Source organism: Chiloscyllium plagiosum, unplaced genomic scaffold (genome assembly GCF_037043375.1).
Source record: "Chiloscyllium plagiosum isolate Xiang-an unplaced genomic scaffold, Cpla_swu_hap1 HiC_scaffold_27, whole genome shotgun sequence".
Classification (NCBI taxonomy): domain Eukaryota; kingdom Metazoa; phylum Chordata; class Chondrichthyes; order Orectolobiformes; family Hemiscylliidae; genus Chiloscyllium; species Chiloscyllium plagiosum.
The window spans coordinates 87,788,314-87,805,371 of NW_028270165.1; the positions used below are offsets into that span (position 1 = coordinate 87,788,314).

A 17,058-nucleotide genomic window follows, 5' to 3' on the forward strand; every position below is an offset into this window, starting at 1 on the left:
TCTGCCTTCTAGCCAGTTTGTATCCAAATGGCTAGTTGTCCCTGCATGCCATGAGATTAAACCTTGCTCACCAGTCTCCCATGAGGAACCTTGATGATCGCCTTCCTGAAGTCCATATAGATCACGTCCATCGCTCTGCCCTCATCAATCCACTTTGTTACTTCTTCAAAAAACCCAATCATGTTCATGAGACATGATTTCCCAAGCATAAAGCCATGCTGACTATCCCTAATCAATTCTTGCCTTTCCAAATACATGTAAATCCTGTCTCTTAGGATTCTCTCCAAAACCTTGCCCATCGCGGATGTCAGGTTCACTGGTCTATAGTTCCCTGGCTTTTCCTTACCACCTTTCTTAAATAGAGGCACCACGTTAGCCACCCTCTAGCCTTCTGGCACCTCACCTGTGACTATTGATGATACAAATATCTCAGTAAGAGGCCCAGCAATCACTTCCCCAGTTTCCCACAGAGTTCTAGGGTACTCCTGACCAGGTCCTTGGGATTTATCCACTTTTCTGCATATCAAGATATCCAGCAATTTCTCATCTGAAATATGGGCATTTTTTCAACATGTCACCATCTACTTTCTCACATTCTAGATCTTCCATGCCCTTCTCCACAGTAAACACTGATGCACGATATCCGTTCAGTATCTCGCCCGCCCCCCCCCCCCCCCCCCACCCCCATTCTACTGCAGCTCCACAAAGGCCGCCTTGCTGATCTTTGACGGGCCCTATTCTCTCCCTTGTTATCCTTTTGTCCTTAACGTATTTATAAAAATCCTTTGGGTTATCCATGACTATTTGCCAAAGCTATCTCATGTCCCCTTTTTTGCCCTCATGATTTCCCTCTTAAGTATGCTCGTACTGCCTTTCTACTCTAAGGATTCACTCGATCTCTCTGCCGATACCTGATATATACATCCTTCTTTATCTTAACCAAAATCTTATTTTCTCTCGTCATCTAGCATTCCCCAAGCTACCAGCCTTTCCTTTCACCCGAACAGGAATATACTCAGATGAAGGAGCGTCGCTCAGAAAGCTAGTGTGCTTCCAAGTAAACCTGTTGGACTATAACCTGGTGTGGTGTGATTTTTTAACTTTGTACTCCCCAGTCCAACACCGGCATCTCCGAATCAGGAATATACTGTGCCTGAACTCTTGTTATCTCATATTTGAAGGCTTCCCATTTTCCAGCAGTCCTTTAACCTGCGAACATCTGCCCCCAATCAGCTTTTGAAAATTTTTGCCTAATACCTGAGTCTTCCTCCAATTTAGAACCTCAACTTTTAGATCTGATACATTATTTTCAATCACTGTTCTAAAGTTAATAGAATTATGGTTTACACTTAGGTTTTGCACCCACGCCAGTATGTACATCCACATTGTGAATTAGAAAATGTCCTTGTACACACTTAACAAATTCCTCTATTTGGCAGATAGGAAAATGGGCAGGAGTTATACCTTGGGTCCACTCTTCCTTCATTCCCACCAAGCCTAACCCCATTCCCACCCCAATAGTCCAACGGCACTTTCCCCTGCAACTGCCGAATGTGTGACACCAGCCCATTTACCTGCTCCCTCCTCTCTATCCAAGGGTCCAAATTTACCTTCCAGGTGAAGCAGCACTTGACCTGCACTTCCCACAACCCAGTCGACTGCAGTTGCTGCTCATAATGTGGTCTCATCTACATTGGGGAAAACGAAGCATAAACTGGGTGACTGCTGCACAGAACATCTACGTTCTGTCTGCAAAAAAGACCCTGAGCTTCCAGTTGCCTGCCAATTCGACACCCCACCCTGTTCCCTGGCCAACATCTCTGTCTCAGGTTTGCTGTAGTGTTCCAGCGAAGCTCAGCACCAGCAGAACGAAGAGAACCGAACATCCCTCTGGTCCCAATATCAAATTCAATAAGTCTCGGGCCTGAACTCCATAGTATCCTCGTCCCTTCCACACACACCAAGCCTTGTTACCACATAGTCTGTCATTACACACTACCTATTCTTAGCCACGAACAGTCTCCATTCACCCTCCCACGCAGATCGTTATCAACTTCCTTTCCTGTCCACAGTTCTTCCCTCGCTTTGGGCTCTGTCCTGATCTATCATTAACTGCGTCCGCCTTCCTCCCATATAAACCAACGTTTTCCCAAAATATCTCCTGCATATAAACCAACGTTTTCCCAATCACCATCAGTTCTGTGGAAGGGTCACCGGCTACTCCTGTTTTTTGTTTCAGATATACAGCATCCACAGTTCTTTCACCTTTTTATTGAGGTAGATTTGGAAATTACTTCGGGAGACAGAAGGAGAGGGGGCAGAGAAGAACACCGATGAACTGTTGATCTCCGTTGTTACTCATAACGTAAAATCATTGAAGTGCGATCACTTCCCTTAAGCATGAATAGAGGTCACGGGTTATGCGTGAGCTTGTGGCGCAACGGAAGCGCGTCTGACTCCAGATCAGAAGGTTGCGTGTTCGAATCACGTCAGGCTCACTGACGTTAACTTCTTCCATTTCAAATTAAGAAAGGAGGACTTCACTCCGAATATCTGTTGAACCAAATCTTCTTTGCAGAAATTTTCGATCACGCGTGAAGCTTTGCTGTCAGTTTGATTTGTGAACACTGTGTGAGGGAGGTGGTGTGCCCATTGTCTGGGTAAATGCTCAGCTCCCCCAGTTCATCACGGGATTTAAACACAGCCGCCTCCCTCGGGGCAGCCGCTTCAATCAGTTGGTGACAGCGAGGTGTGAATAACGTAATACCGATATTTTTACAACATAATCCAGAGACTCCCAGCTTTATGTTTCAATCTATCAGGAGAGTGTTAGCGAGTTCAGATAGAAATGTTTCCCACCAACTGCAAATCCTTTCCTCTCACTGGACACAGTTAAAATTATCTTTATTCAACAGAAGGAGCGGAAACTCTAGTCTGATGGCCTCTCTCCACATTAACGGTGAGCCTGAATTTTATAAACGGTGTCAGTAAAATCCAGAGGCGGACACTGATTTGGTTCAATCGATTTTTTTTGCCAAGAGTAATTCACCGAGAGGATGCTGCTGTGTGAAACAGCGTGGGGAATTACTGCAGGGCCTCCTGCGCATGAGACACACCGCAACTGATGTGTTTCACCTTCACCAGGCTCAACACAATATGTAAATAAGTGTCTCATTCTGTCGCCTTCTCCCTGTAAATCTGCACATTGTTACATTGAACATGCCCCACCGAATTCCCATTTGTGTCCATTGAATCTGCCTCTTTGTCACTGTCAGACAGCGACTTACTGACCCCACTCCCTGTGCGAAAACTTTCTTCCTAATGTCACTTTTACTTATTTTCCTGATGACTTTAAATCTCTGCCAAATTATTCTCGATCCTTTCAGGCCTGGGAGCATTTTCACTGCATTATTTCCTCTGTCTAAAACCCTCATGACGTGGAAAACTTCAATCAGACCAGCTTTCCGCCCTCTGTTCACCAAAGAGAGCTGCCCCAAACTTTCCAATCTCCCTTCATTGCTGACATTCCTCAGGACGGTACCATTCACATTAACCTGTTCAGCGCCGTCTGCAATCACTTCACTTCCCCGCTTCCTGAAGTGTCACCCTCAGAATTGAGCGTAATACAGGTGGAGGATTCATTCAGACTCGGATTGCGCGGGCGAAAAATCTGCAATACTTGTTTTCACTTTGAACAAGTGTTTCCCTTCGCCGTGTTCACTGCAATGGCAGCTCTGCGCCGTCCCTAATTCAGGCAGTCCGATCTTATTTAACGAAGCGGCTTTTTGAGAAAAATCATCAGGTATTTTTGCTCAGGTCAATTTAAGGAATGATGGTTCGCCTGGGATTGGAACCCGGGAATTCTCACACGGCTGCATATGCTCGAAGACCCAAAGCTAGAATCATATCCCAGACTAACGAGCCACCTCCGGAAGCAGCTGAGACTTGCTCAGTATGAAATCCATTGTGCATTGCTCCCAGAATTGCAAGTATGGAAGAGTTTCAAGAACATCTGCTTCTCAATCTGTCTCGCTGCTTCCAGGACGCTGCTGTTTGTCCAGTCCCCAGGGACCGGGCTCTCTCCACTGGTGGATAATTGAACCATTTCGTTTCTACTTGCAAGATGTGCTGGTGGAAGGCAGAGCCCATTCACTCTTCTGCTCTCTCACACTATTACGTGAGGCAGGAGAAGTCAGTTACAGTCATGCGGAGGAAATGGGCAACTTTGAACGTGTTCCAAAGGTCCTGTTAACGGAGAGATAGAAAGATGCTGTGCTGTCGGGACAGAGAGAAATGGACACCGGAGACTCTTCGCTCAGGTAAATTGATATCAGTGCATTTTTGTGCAGCCTGCTTGGTGTTCAGAATTTGTCTTAACACAACAATCCTGCAGGAAGTCTTTTGTTACACCGTTGGTTTCTTTACTGCGGGCAATGGACTAAAACAGCAAGTCATGTGTTTCAACTTCACCGGTTCATTGCCATCTGAGAGAAGAGGTTTCACACGAGATCAGGACACACCGTCAGAGAACAGGACAAGACAACTCAGAGCTCCACAAGGGTGCCAGCGCAACTGTGTAAATTTGACTTGTGTATCGATGTGATATATTGAGCTCAGATACCCAGATTTGTTTTGGGAAACAAATGACATGGCAAGGAAAAGAACAGAGCGCCGTTATACGGGAAAGCTACGAAAGACATTAAGTGAGTAGGAGAAAATGGTTTCGCTTCTGGGTTATGATCCCATCATGCACTCGCTGTGCCATTCTCCTGCATTGCACGGTAGCTTTTCCAGAGAAGTATTCAGCTTTTCATCTGGCGTGTGACTTGCATGTTCGAGAATGACGTCAAAAGATCTTCACTGCTGTAGTGTCATGTGCTGTTGTGCAGACATGTCGCCGATGTGCAAATATAAACTCAGAGAGTAATGTACACTAGAGACTCTGAGCCAGCTGAAACTTGCTCAGTGTGAAATACATTCCACATTGCTCCAAGAATTGCAAGCAGCAAATTGTTTCCAGAACATCTGCTTGTCATGCTGTCCCCGGGGCGCTGATGTTTGTCTCATCCCCAGGAACTGGTCTATCTCCACTGGTGGGTAATTAAACCAATTTGTTTCTACTTGTCCGCTTTTCTGGAGGGAGGGAAGAGTCCATTCGCTCTTCTGCTTTTTAACTCCCAATCCCTTGGGGTGAGAGGTATCACTTACACTTTGTGGGCGGCACGGTGGCACAGTGGTTAGCACTGCTGCCTCACAGAGACCCGGGTTAAATTCCCGCCTCAGGTGACTGACTGTGTGGAGTTTGCAGGTTCTCCCCGTGTCTGCGTGGGTTTCCTCCGGGTGCTCCGGTTTCCTCCCACAGTCCAAAGATGTGCAGGTCAGGTGAATTGACCATGCTAAATTCCCCGTAGTGTTAGGTAAGGGGTAAATGTAGGGGTATGGGTGAGTTGGGCTTCGGCGGGTCAGTGTGGACTTGTTGGGCCGAAGGGCCTGTTTCCACACTGTAAGTAATCTAATGAGTGGGAAGTGAGTAACTTTGATTGTGAATTTCCTCCAAACTTCTGTTATTGGAGAGACATAAAGATGCTGTGCTGGCGGAGCAGAGAGAAATGGACACCGAGGACTCTTCCCTCAAGTAGATTCATATGAGTACATTGTTGTGCAGTCTGCTTGGTGTTCAGAATTCGTCTTCACGCAGCAATCTTACAGAAAATCTCTCGCAAAGTGGGCATCGCTTTCATCGCTGCGACCGCGCAGCAGTTAACATCTGAGCCTAAGTGCCCCAGATGAAGAGAATCCGAGTGAAACCTTCACTCACTGAGAGTCATCCCCACGGCCCTGAGCTGAGGGACTGCAGACAGTCCAACACGGAAGGGACGGTTAAATGAACCATTGTCGCTCCCTCAGCCTCTCTGTCCCATAGACAGGCAGCGGGGCGGCATAAACACGTACCATCGTTCTCCCGCCGACAGAGGCGGTCCAGCCCATCGTGTCCACGACGACTCGCTGCCACTTGTCTCTCTCTGAGGTGATTCACAATGAGTGATATCTGTCCGAATACTAAGGGGCTGTGTCTGAATGGTGATACCGTTTCTGACATGCTGATCGTCTTGTCATTCACGTACGAACCGGCGTGGCGAATTACGGCAGGCAAGGCACGAAATCACAAGGTATGCGTCTCAGCTCACTGGCATCTCAGAGAAGTGGGTTTGCGATTCAGTTCGTAGGAAGCCGACGAAAAACAGGAGAAGACCACTCAGACTTCGAAAACCAAGTTACTTGAACGGTGTGAGTTTCGGGATGATCCGGGGCATTCAGACAGTCGTTTGAAAGGCAAGATGCTGAGCAGAGTGCTATCACAAAGGAAAGTTGCTGTAGAAGACACTGAACAATAGCAGAGGATGGTTTCGAGCCATCGACCGCTGGGTTATGGGCCGAGCGCACTCCCGCTGCGCCACTCTGCTCTTACGCACAGCGCCCTATTCCACAGGTCCCTTCAGACTTTCGTCTGGCGCCTGGCATGCACGTTCGAGACTGTGAGGTCTGCAGATGCTGGAGATCAGAACTGAAAATGTGTTGCTGGAAAAGCACAGCAGGTCGGGCAGCATCCAGGGAACAGGAGAATCGACGTTTCGGGCATAAGCCCTTCTTCAGGAAGTTCGAGACTGATGTCAAAGATCTCCACTGCTGTCGTCTTATATAGTGTTGCGCAGACGTATGGAGGCTGTGTAAATACAAACTTTTTCTAACTTCCCACATTCTGTTGGTCGAACTGTGATTTCACTCTGAATAGACGCCATGCGGCCCACCTTCGCTCTGCTGGGTCGACACAGTAAGTAAACGTGGGTCACTATTCGTATCATTCTCTTGCCTTCTCCATGTAATTCTGCACATTGTTACTTTAAACATGACCACCGAATTCCCGTTTGCGTCTAATGAATCTGCCTCTTTGTCAGTGTCAGTTAGGGATTTACTGACCCCAACCACCACTCCCTGTACGAAAGCGTTCTCCCTAATGTCACTTTGGGTTCTTTTCCCCATGACTTTAAAACTCTGCCGAATCGTTGCCGATCCTTTCAGGCGTGGGAGCATTTTGACTACATTACTTTCTCTGTCTCGACGTCGCATGACTTGGAAAGCTTCAATCGGGCCAGATTTGAAACTTCTGTTCTCCGAAGAGAGCTGTCCCAAATTTCCAATCGACCCTCATCGCTGACAGCCCTCAAACACCGCACCACTCACGTCAACCTATTCAACGGTATCGCCAATCATTTCACTTCGCTGCTTTCTGTCCCATTGGTACGCCAGGGAGCCCAACCTGGTTTAACGAAGGTGCTTTTTGAGAAAATTAAGCAGGCACGTTTGCATAAGTCACAAAACGCGGGCGCGTCCGGGATTTGAACCCGGGATCTCTCGCACGTCTGCGTCGACGAAGACCCAAAGCAAGAATCATACCCCTAGACCAACGAGCCAGCCAACTGGCGCCCCTGCGCCCCCACTCTACCTCTTGAACCAGCTGAGTCTTGCTCAGAGTGAAGTACAGTTGAAATTGAACAGACTGGGGCTGTTTTCTCTGGAACGTCGGAGGCTGAAGGGTGACTTCATGCAAAATTATGAGGGGCATGGATTGGATAAATAGGCAAAGTCTTTTCCCTGGGGTCGGGGAGTCAAGAACGAGAGGGCATAGATTTAGGGTGAGAGGAGAAAGATATAAAAGAGACCTAAGGGGCAACTTTTTCACGCAGAGGGTGGTGCGTGTATGGAATGAGCTGCCAGAGAAAGTGTCGGAGGCTGGTACAATTGCAACATTTAAGAGGCGTTTGGATGGATATATGAATAGGAAGGGTTTGGAGGTATATGGGCCGGGTGCTGGCAGGTGGGACTAGATTGGGGTGGGATATCTGATCGGCATGGACGGGTGAGACCGAAGGGTCTGTTTCCATGCTGTACATCTCTATGACTCTTTGAACAGCTGCTTCTCATTCTGTCTCTCAGCTGCCGTTTGTCCATCCCCAGGTACCGGGCCCTCTCCACTGGCAGAAAATTAAACCGTTTTCTTTCTAAACTTTTCTCTGACACCGGAGTGACCAGTGACAAGCATTGCCCTCCTCAACATAGGGTACAGAGAACAGGAGAAGACCACGAGTGGGTCATCTCAACTGTGCACATTGGGCCAGTATATCAATGTGAAATATTTACGTCGAAGTTTTTTGGGAAGCAGATGAGAAGGCGAGATGCACAACAGTGCGCCGTTATACGGGAAAGCTGCTAAAGACGACATTGAGTGAATAGGAAAGATGGTTTCCCTTCTGGGTTATGCTCCCATCACGCACCGGCAGACATATCGCCCACAAGCAAATATTAACTCTGTCTAAATTGCCACATTCTGTTTTTACGAACCGTGACTTCACTCAGAAGCACAATTTACCCGCTCCCTCCTGAATATCCTTCCAGGCTCGAACATACCTTCCAGGTGAAGCAGCACTTTACCTGCACATTTGCCGCAACCCAGTCTCCTGCATTCGCTGCTCATAGTGTCGTTTCCCCAACGGAGCATGAAGTATAAACTGGATGACTGCTTCGCAGAACATCTTGGTTCTGCCCGCAAATAAAGGTCCTGAGCTTCTGCTTTCCTGCCACTTTAACACGCCACCCTGTTCCCTGGCCAACATCTCTGTCTCAGGCTTGCAGCAGTGCTCCAGCAAAGCTCAGCTCCAGATGGAAGAACAACGCCTCATATTCCACTTCAAAACCGTATAGCCCTCCGGTCTTCAAGATCGAGTTGCATGACTTTAGGGCCTGAAATCCCCCATGTCCTTGACCCCTACCACACACATACGAGCCCTTGTTATCACATAGTCTGTTACGACACACTACTTATTGTTAGCCACTAACGCTCTCCATTAACAGTTATTCACCCTCCCACACTGATCGTTATTCACTCCTTTGTCCCTCCTATTGTTCTCTCTCTGAGCTGGCGGGAAAGAGAGCAATGTACACTGGAGACTCTGAGCCAGCTGAAACTTGCTCAGTGTGAAATCCATTCCACTTTGCTCCAAGAATTGCAAGCAGCAAAGAGTTTCCAGAACATCTGCTTGTCATTCTGTCCCCGGGATGCGGTTTCTGACATGCGGATCGTCTTGTCATTCACGTCCGAAACGGCGATTTGAATCCGGGATCTCTCTCAGATGACAGGAAACATGAGTTTGACTGGGACAACACTACTATTATAGGACAAGCCAAAACAGAGAACAGCCAGGGAATTCCTAGAGGCGTGGCACTCATCCACAGATTCTATCAACAAGCACATCGACCTGGACCCAATATACCGGCCACTGCAGCGGACATCTGGAACTGACAACCGGAAGCGGCAGGTACAAACCACTATAAATGCCGGAGGAAATTTCACAGAAGCGCTTCACAGGAGGCTCCCAAGCACTGAGGATGTCACCTAGACAGGGGACGAAACGTCTGCAACACAAATTCCCAGCTCGGCGAACAGAACCACAACAAAGTTTTTGCTTGCAGGAACTGAATGACATAAACAGGATGCTCTCAAATTTCGATAGGAATTACACTTCAGTATAAGATTTGCGGAAAGCTTTGTAGCTCGGCTGCCGATTGTCGCAGCTCGCCGAGCTGGGAAGTTGATTTGCAGGCGTTACATCCTCTGTCTTGGTGACATCTTCAGTGCGTTGGAGCCTCCTGTGAAGCGCTGCTGTACTGCGTCTTCTGGAATGTATTTGGTTCTGTTTCTGTTGCTTTTGTTTGACGGTTCTGGTTGTTCGTTCGCAGTGATTGGCATGTGTCAATGTGTTTATTGGTGGAGTTCCTGGATGAGTGCCGTGTTTGTTGAATTTCTCTGGCTGACCTCTGTTTAGTTGTACTATGACCGTTGTGCTGTCTCTGTCGATTTTATCGTCCTTATCATCTGTGTTTGTGTGGGTACCAGAGACAGTGTTTAATGGGTAGATGTTGTTCATGGTTACAGATTGCTAGTTGTCTGCCTGTTTGTCCTGTACTGTTTAGTTTTCGTGCAGCCTTTGCATGGAATCTTGTAAACTATATTTGTTTTCCACATGATGTCCTTGGGTCTTTTGTTCTGGTGAGTTGTTGTCTGTGCGTGGCTGTCAGTTTATGGGCTGTCATGAATCCGGGTGGTCGGAGATGTCTGGCTGTAAGTTCTGTGAGGTTTATTATATAAGGTAAAGTGGTGAGTGTGTTGGGTCGTGGCAGGTCCTTGTCCCGTTGTTTGTCTGCTCGGCCCTTGTGGATGAAGTTGCGGGCATATCCGTTCCTGGTGAAGCCTCTGTAGACGTGTTCTTCAGTCACAGGTCGGCAGTGCTGCAGTGTGTAGTCACCCTTTTGAATAGCGTCCTAATGCAGCTTCTCTTGTCTGTGTTTTGATGGTTGTAGTTCAGGGTCTGGTCTGGGGGTGTGGCTTTTCTGTACACTTTTGTAGCACATCCCCCGTTCTGTGTCCTTTCTCCCATAAACCGTCAGTTTCCAGTTTCCTGTCACATCAACCTCCCACTGTGTTCCCATGACAACATTTCAGTCTCTGATTTGCTGCAGTGCTCCCACAAGGCACAGCGCAAGCTGGAAGAGCGAAACCTCATTTTCTCCTGAGAGACCGCGCTGCCTTCAGGACCCAACGCCGAGTTCAATCATTTTAGAACCTGCCCACCTTCTTCCACGGTCTTTACCCGCCCACTCATTCCATCAGTTCCGAAGACGGATCGTTGGGCTCAAAACATTATCTCTCCTTTCTCTCCACAGATGGACTAGAACTAGACCTGGTGGTTTTGTTCATTTGAAAATGAACAAAATGAGCAGGGAGACAGAATGAGAAGCGCTGTTCTGGAAACTCTTTTGCTGCTTGCAATTCTGAGAGCAATGGCGAATGTATTTCACACTGAGCAAGTCTCAGCTAGTTCAGGAGGTGCTGGAGCCAGCGGCCTATGGCTCGTTGGTCTAGGGGTATGATTCTCGCATTGGGTCTTCTAACGGGCAGACTTGCGAGAGATCCTGGCTTTCTTGACTTGTGCAAAAATGTCCGATTAAACTTCTCAAAAAGCACCTTCGTTAAACGATGCTGGGATCCCTGGAGTACGAATGGGGAAGGAAGCGGGGAAGTGAAATGATTGGAGATAGTGTTGAACAGGTTGACGTGAGTGGTCCCGTGTTTGAGGAAGGTCAGCAATGAAGGTAGTTTGGAAAATTGGGACAGCTCTCCTCGGAGAACAGAAGTTTGAAATCCGGCGTGGCAAGTTTTCCAAGTCATGAGGGGACTAGAGATTGGAAATAATGTCGTGAAAGTGTTCCCACGCCTGAAAGGATCGAGAACGATTCGGCAGCGTTTTAAATTCATGAGGAAAAGAAGTAAAAGTGATATTCGGAAGAACGTTTTCGTACAGGGAGTGGTTAGGGTCAGTAAATCCCTCTCTGACAGTGACAAAGAGGCAGATTCAATGGACACAAAATTGAATTCGGTGGTCATGTTCGACCAACAGAATGTTCATATTAACACAGCCTCCACACCCCTGCGCAGCAGTATATTACACAACAGCAGTGGAGATCTTTGATATGAGTCTGGAACGTGCGTGCCAGGTGCCTGTCGAAAAGCTGAAGGGTTCTGAGAAAACGCATGGCATACTAAACACAGAGTGACGCAACGACAGCGTGCGGGCCCCACAACCCAGAGGCCCATAGCTCGAAACCATCCTCTATTGCTATTGCTCAAACTCTCCTTGAGCAGCTTTCCTTTGTCATGAGCCTCTGTTCTATATCTTCACATTGCACCTGCTCCCTAAAACTTCGAGTGTCTGAGTAACATGTATCATACTGATACACTCGCCAAATTCACGCAGGCGAAGTGACTCGCTTCTGGAGGTCTGAGTGGTCTTCTCCTGTTCTCCGTCGAGTTCCTCTGAAGCGAATTGTAAAACCACTTTTCTGCGATGTCAATGAGCTGATAAAGTTGAAACACATGCCTTACGTTTTTGTCCATTCCCTGCAGTAATTCGCCATGCCGGTTCGGACGTGAATAATAAAACGGTCGGCTTGTCAGAAACCGCATTACGACTCAGACACATTCCCCCACGATTAGGACAGATCACCAATTGTGAATAACCTCAGGGAGAGGCAAGTGACAGAGAATCGCCGTGGACTCGATGGGCTGAACGGCTTCTGTCTGCGCGAGAATGATGCTACGTGTTTATGCCGTCCCACTGCCTGTCTCTGGGACAGAGAGGCTGAGGGAGCAAAACTGGTTCATTTTTATCGTCCCTTCCGTGTTGGACTGCCTGCAGTCCCTCAGCTCAGGGCCGTGGGGATGACTCTCAGTGAGTGAAGGTTCCTTTCGGATTCTCTTCATCTGGGACACTTGGGGCTCAGATGTTAACTGCTGCGCGGTCGCAGCAAAGAAAGCGATGCCCACTTTGCAATAGACTTTCCAAAGATTACTGCGTGAAGACGAACTCTGAACACCAAGAAGGCTGCACAACAATGTGAATTTACCTGGGCGAAGAGTCTTCGGTGTCCATTTCTCTCTGTCCCACCCACGCATTCGTGTAACTGATACCTCTCACCCCAAGGATTTCAGAGAGAGAGAGATAGCAGAAGAGCGAATGCACTCTGCCCTCCCCCCAGCCTACACCCCCTCCCCCCCCCTCCCCCCCCCCAGAACAACGTGCAAGTAGAAATAAAATGGTTTAATTATCCACTACTGGAGGTAGTCCAGTTCCTGGGGATGAGACAAATATCAGCGCCCCGGGGACAGAATGACAAGCAGATGTTCTGGAAACGCTTTGCTGCTTGCAATTCTTGGAGCAATGTGGAATGTACTTCACACTGAGCAAGTTTCAGCTGGCTCAGAGTCTCCGATGTACATTGCTGTGTTTGCCGCCAGCTCAGAGAGAGAACAATAGGAAGGACGTAGGAGTGAATAACGATCCGCGTGAGAGGCGAATAACTGTTAATGGAGACTGTTAGCGGCTAACAATACGTAGTGTGTCATAGCAGACGAGGTGATAACAAGGAGTCGTTTGTGTGGTAGGGGTCAAGGACATGGGGGAGTTCAGGCCGTAAAGTTATGGAACTCGATATTGAAGACCGGAGGGCTGTAAGGTCTCCAAGTGGAAAATGAGGTGTTGTTCTTTCATCTGGAGCGAGAACACTGCTGCAAGCCTGAGACAGAGATGTTGGCCAGGGCACAGGGTGATGTGTTAAAGTGGCAGGCAACCGCAAGGTCAGGGCCTTTTTTTTCCGCGGGCAGAACCGGGATGTTCTGCGAAGCAGTCACCCAATTTATGCTTCATTCTACATTGGGGAAATGAGACTGTGAGCAGCGAATGCAGTGGACTAGGTTGTGGCAAAAGTGCTGCTTCACCTGGCAGGTATGTTAGAGCCCTTGGATATTCAGGAGGGAGCAGGTAAATGGGCAGGTGTTACACATTCGGCGGTTGCAGGGGAAAGTGCCTTGGCACTATGGGAGGTGGGTGTGGGGTGTTGCGAGTGAAGGAAGAGTGGAACCGAGGTGGAACCCCTGGCACAACGGGTGCGTGTTGGGACCATAACCCAGCTGAGAAAGCATTCTCTCCTATTCACTCAATGTCGTCTTTAGCAGCTTTCCGGTATAACAGCGCTCTGTTCTGCACCTCGCCTTCTCATCTGCTGCCGAAATAAGCTTGGACATAAATATTTCCCAGTGTGCACAGTCGCGTTGATACACTCGTGGAGGTCTGCGTGGACTTCTCCTGTTCTCTGTATCCTATGTTGAGGAGGGCAATGCTTGTCACTGGCCACTCGGGTGTCAGAGAAAAGTTTCGAAACAAAATGGTTGAATTATCTGCCAGTGGAGAGAGCCCGGTTCCCGGGGACGGGACAAACAGCAGCAGGGAGACTGAATGAGAAGCAGCTGTTCGGGAAACTCTTTGCCGTTTGCAATTCTCAGAGCAATCTCAAATGTATTTCATACTGAGCAAGTCTCAGGTCGCGCAAGCGGCGTGGGGGGTTAGTAGCATTCCGGCCCTCTGGCTCGTTGGTTTAGGCGTATGATTCTCGCTTTGGGTCCTTGACTGTACCGCGTTGCGAGCGTGCCAGACGAAAACCTGAAGTGTTCTGTGGAAGGGGCGCCGCGTGCGGCAGCAGAGTGGCGCAGCGGGAGCGTGCTGGGCCCATAACCCGGAGGTCGATGGATCGAAACCATCCTCTGCTATTTTTCAATGTCTCCTCGAGCTGCTTTCCTTAAGATCGGTGCTCTCTTCTGCAAGCTGCCTTTGCATCGATTTACCAAAATGTCGGATATCGATGCACTCGCCAAATCAGATGGCATGGTTTTAGAGGTCTCAGTGGTATTCTGGTCTTCGCCGGTTTCCTCTTGAACCGAATCGCAAACCCAGTTCTCTGCGATGCCAATCAGCTGGTAAAGTTGAAACACATGCCTTGTGGTTTCGTCCATTCCTTGCAGTAATTCGCCACCCTGGTTCAGACGAGAATGACAAGCATGTCAGAAACCGCATCACGACTCAGACATCGTCCCCTCCTATTAGGACGGATACCACCGATTGTGAATAACCTCAGAGAGAGAGAGAGAGAGACAAGTGACAGACAGTCGCCGTGGACGCGATGGGCGGAACGGCTTCTCTCTGCGCGAGAATGATGCTACGTGTTTATGCCGTCCCACTGCCTGTCTCTGGGACAGAGAGGCTGAGGGGGCAAAACTGGTTCATTTTTAACCGTCCCTTCCGTGTTGGACTGCCTGCAGTCCCTCAGCTCAGGGCCGTGGGGATGACTCTCAGTGAGTGAAGGTTTCACTCGGATTCTCTTCATCTGGGACACTTGGGGCTCAGATGTTAACTGCTGCGCGGTCGCAGCAAAGAAAGCGATGCCCACTTTGCAATAGACTTTCCGTAAGATTGCTGCGTGGAGACGATTTCTGAACACCAAGAAGGCTGCACAACAATGTGAATTTACCTGAGCGAAGAGTCCTCGGTGTCCATTTCTTTCTGTCCTGCCAGCACAGCATCTTTCTATCTCTCCGATAACAGACCCTTGGAGAATGTTCACAATCAAAGTTGTTCATGTTCCCCGCATTAATGTAACTGACACCTCTCACCCCAAGGGTTTCAGAGAGAGAGAGAGAGAGAGCAGAAGAGCGAATGGACTCTACCCGCACCCCACCCTACACCCCGTCCCACCCCGCAGAACAACGTGCAAGTAGAAATGAAATGGTTTAATTATCCACCAGTGGAGGTAGTCCAGTTCCTGGGGATGCGACAAATATCAGCGCCCCGGGGACAGAATGACAAGCAGATGTTCTGGAAACGCTTTGCTGCTTGCAATTCTTGGAGCAATGTGGAATGTACTTCACACTGAGCAAGTTTCAGCTGGCTCAGAGTCTCCGATGTACATTGCTGTGTTTGCCGCCAGCTCAGAGAGAGAACAATAGGAAGGACGTAGGAGTGAATAACGATCCGCGTGAGAGGGCGAATAACTGTTAATGGAGACTGTTAGCGGCTAACAATACGTAGTGTGTCATAGCAGACGAGGTGATAACAAGGAGTCGTTTGTGTGGTAGGGGTCAAGGACATGGGGGAGTTCAGGCCCTAAAGTTATGGAACTCGATATTGAAGACCGGAGGGCTGTAAGGTCTCCAAGTGGAAAATGAGGTGTTGTTCTTTCATCTGGAGCGAGAACACTGCTGCAAGCCTGAGACAGAGATGTTGGCCAGGGCACAGGGTGATGTGTTAAAGTGGCAGGCAACCGCAAGGTCAGGGCCTTTTTTTTCCGCGGGCAGAACCGGGATGTTCTGCGAAGCAGTCACCCAGTTTATGCTTCATTCTACATTGGGGAAATGAGACTGTGAGCAGCGAATGCAGTGGACTAGGTTGTGGCAAAAGTGCTGCTTCACCTGGCAGGTATGTTGGAGCCCTTGGATATTCAGGAGGGAGCAGGTAAATGGGCAGGTGTTACACATTCGGCGGTTGCAGGGGAAAGTGCCTTGGCACTATGGGAGGTGGGTGTGGGGTGTTGCGAGTGAAGGAAGAGTGGAACCGAGGTGGAACCCCTGGCACAACGGGTGCGTGTTGGGACCATAACCCAGCTGAGAAAGCATTCTCTCCTATTCACTCAATGTCGTCTTTAGCAGCTTTCCGGTATAACAGCGCTCTGTTCTGCACCTCGCCTTCTCATCTGCTGCCGAAATAAGCTTGGACATAAATATTTCCCAGTGATATACTGGCCCAATGTGCACAGTCGCGTTGATACACTCGTGGAGGTCTGCGTGGACTTCTCCTGTTCTCTGTATCCTATGTTGAGGAGGGCAATGCTTGTCACTGGCCACTCGGGTGTCAGAGAAAAGTTTCGAAACAAAATGGTTGAATTATCTGCCAGTGGAGAGAGCCCGGTTCCCGGGGACGGGACAAACAGCAGCAGGGAGACTGAATGAGAAGCAGCTGTTCGGGAAACTCTTTGCCGTTTGCAATTCTCAGAGCAATCTCAAATGTATTTCGTACTGAGCAAGTCTCAGGTCGCGCAAGCGGTGTGGGGGGTTAGTGGCATTCCGGCCCTCTGGCTCGTTGGTGTGGGCGTATGATTCTCGCTTTGGGTCCTTTACTGTACCGAGTTGCGAGAGGTTCCGGGTTCAAATCCCGGACGAGCCCGCGTTTTTTAACTTGACTTGTGCAAAACTGCCTGATTAATTTTCTCAAAAAACGCCTTCGTGAAACGAGGTTGGGCTGTTTGGAGTACGAATGAGGCAGAAAACAGGGAAGTGAAATGGTTGGAGATAGTGTTCAACAGGTTGACGTGAGTGGTGCTGTGCTTGAGGAATGTCAACAATCAAGGGAGATTGGAAAATTGGAACAGCTCTCCTCGGAGAACCGAACTTTTCCAAGTCATGAGGGACCTAGAAACAGGAAATAATGTTGTGAAAATGCTCCCACACCTGAAAGGATCCTCAACGATTCGGCAGAATTTTAAAGTCACGAGGAAAAGAAGTAAAAGTGACATTAGGAAGAACGTTTTCGTACAGGGAGTGGTTAGGGTCAGTAAATC

The 17,058-nt window shown here is 48.7% G+C and overlaps 1 protein-coding gene and 1 non-coding gene across 3 annotated transcripts in view; one reads left to right on the forward strand and one right to left on the reverse strand.

Annotated features, from left to right (window-relative positions):
* Positions 1–17,058, reverse strand: part of LOC122545194 (uncharacterized) — a 785,061-nt gene that overhangs the window by 654,921 nt on the left and 113,082 nt on the right. The window lies entirely within an intron of this gene.
* Positions 2,427–2,498, forward strand: trnaw-cca (transfer RNA tryptophan (anticodon CCA)). Its single transcript has one exon. It is a non-coding gene; the product is annotated as a tRNA-Trp (tRNA).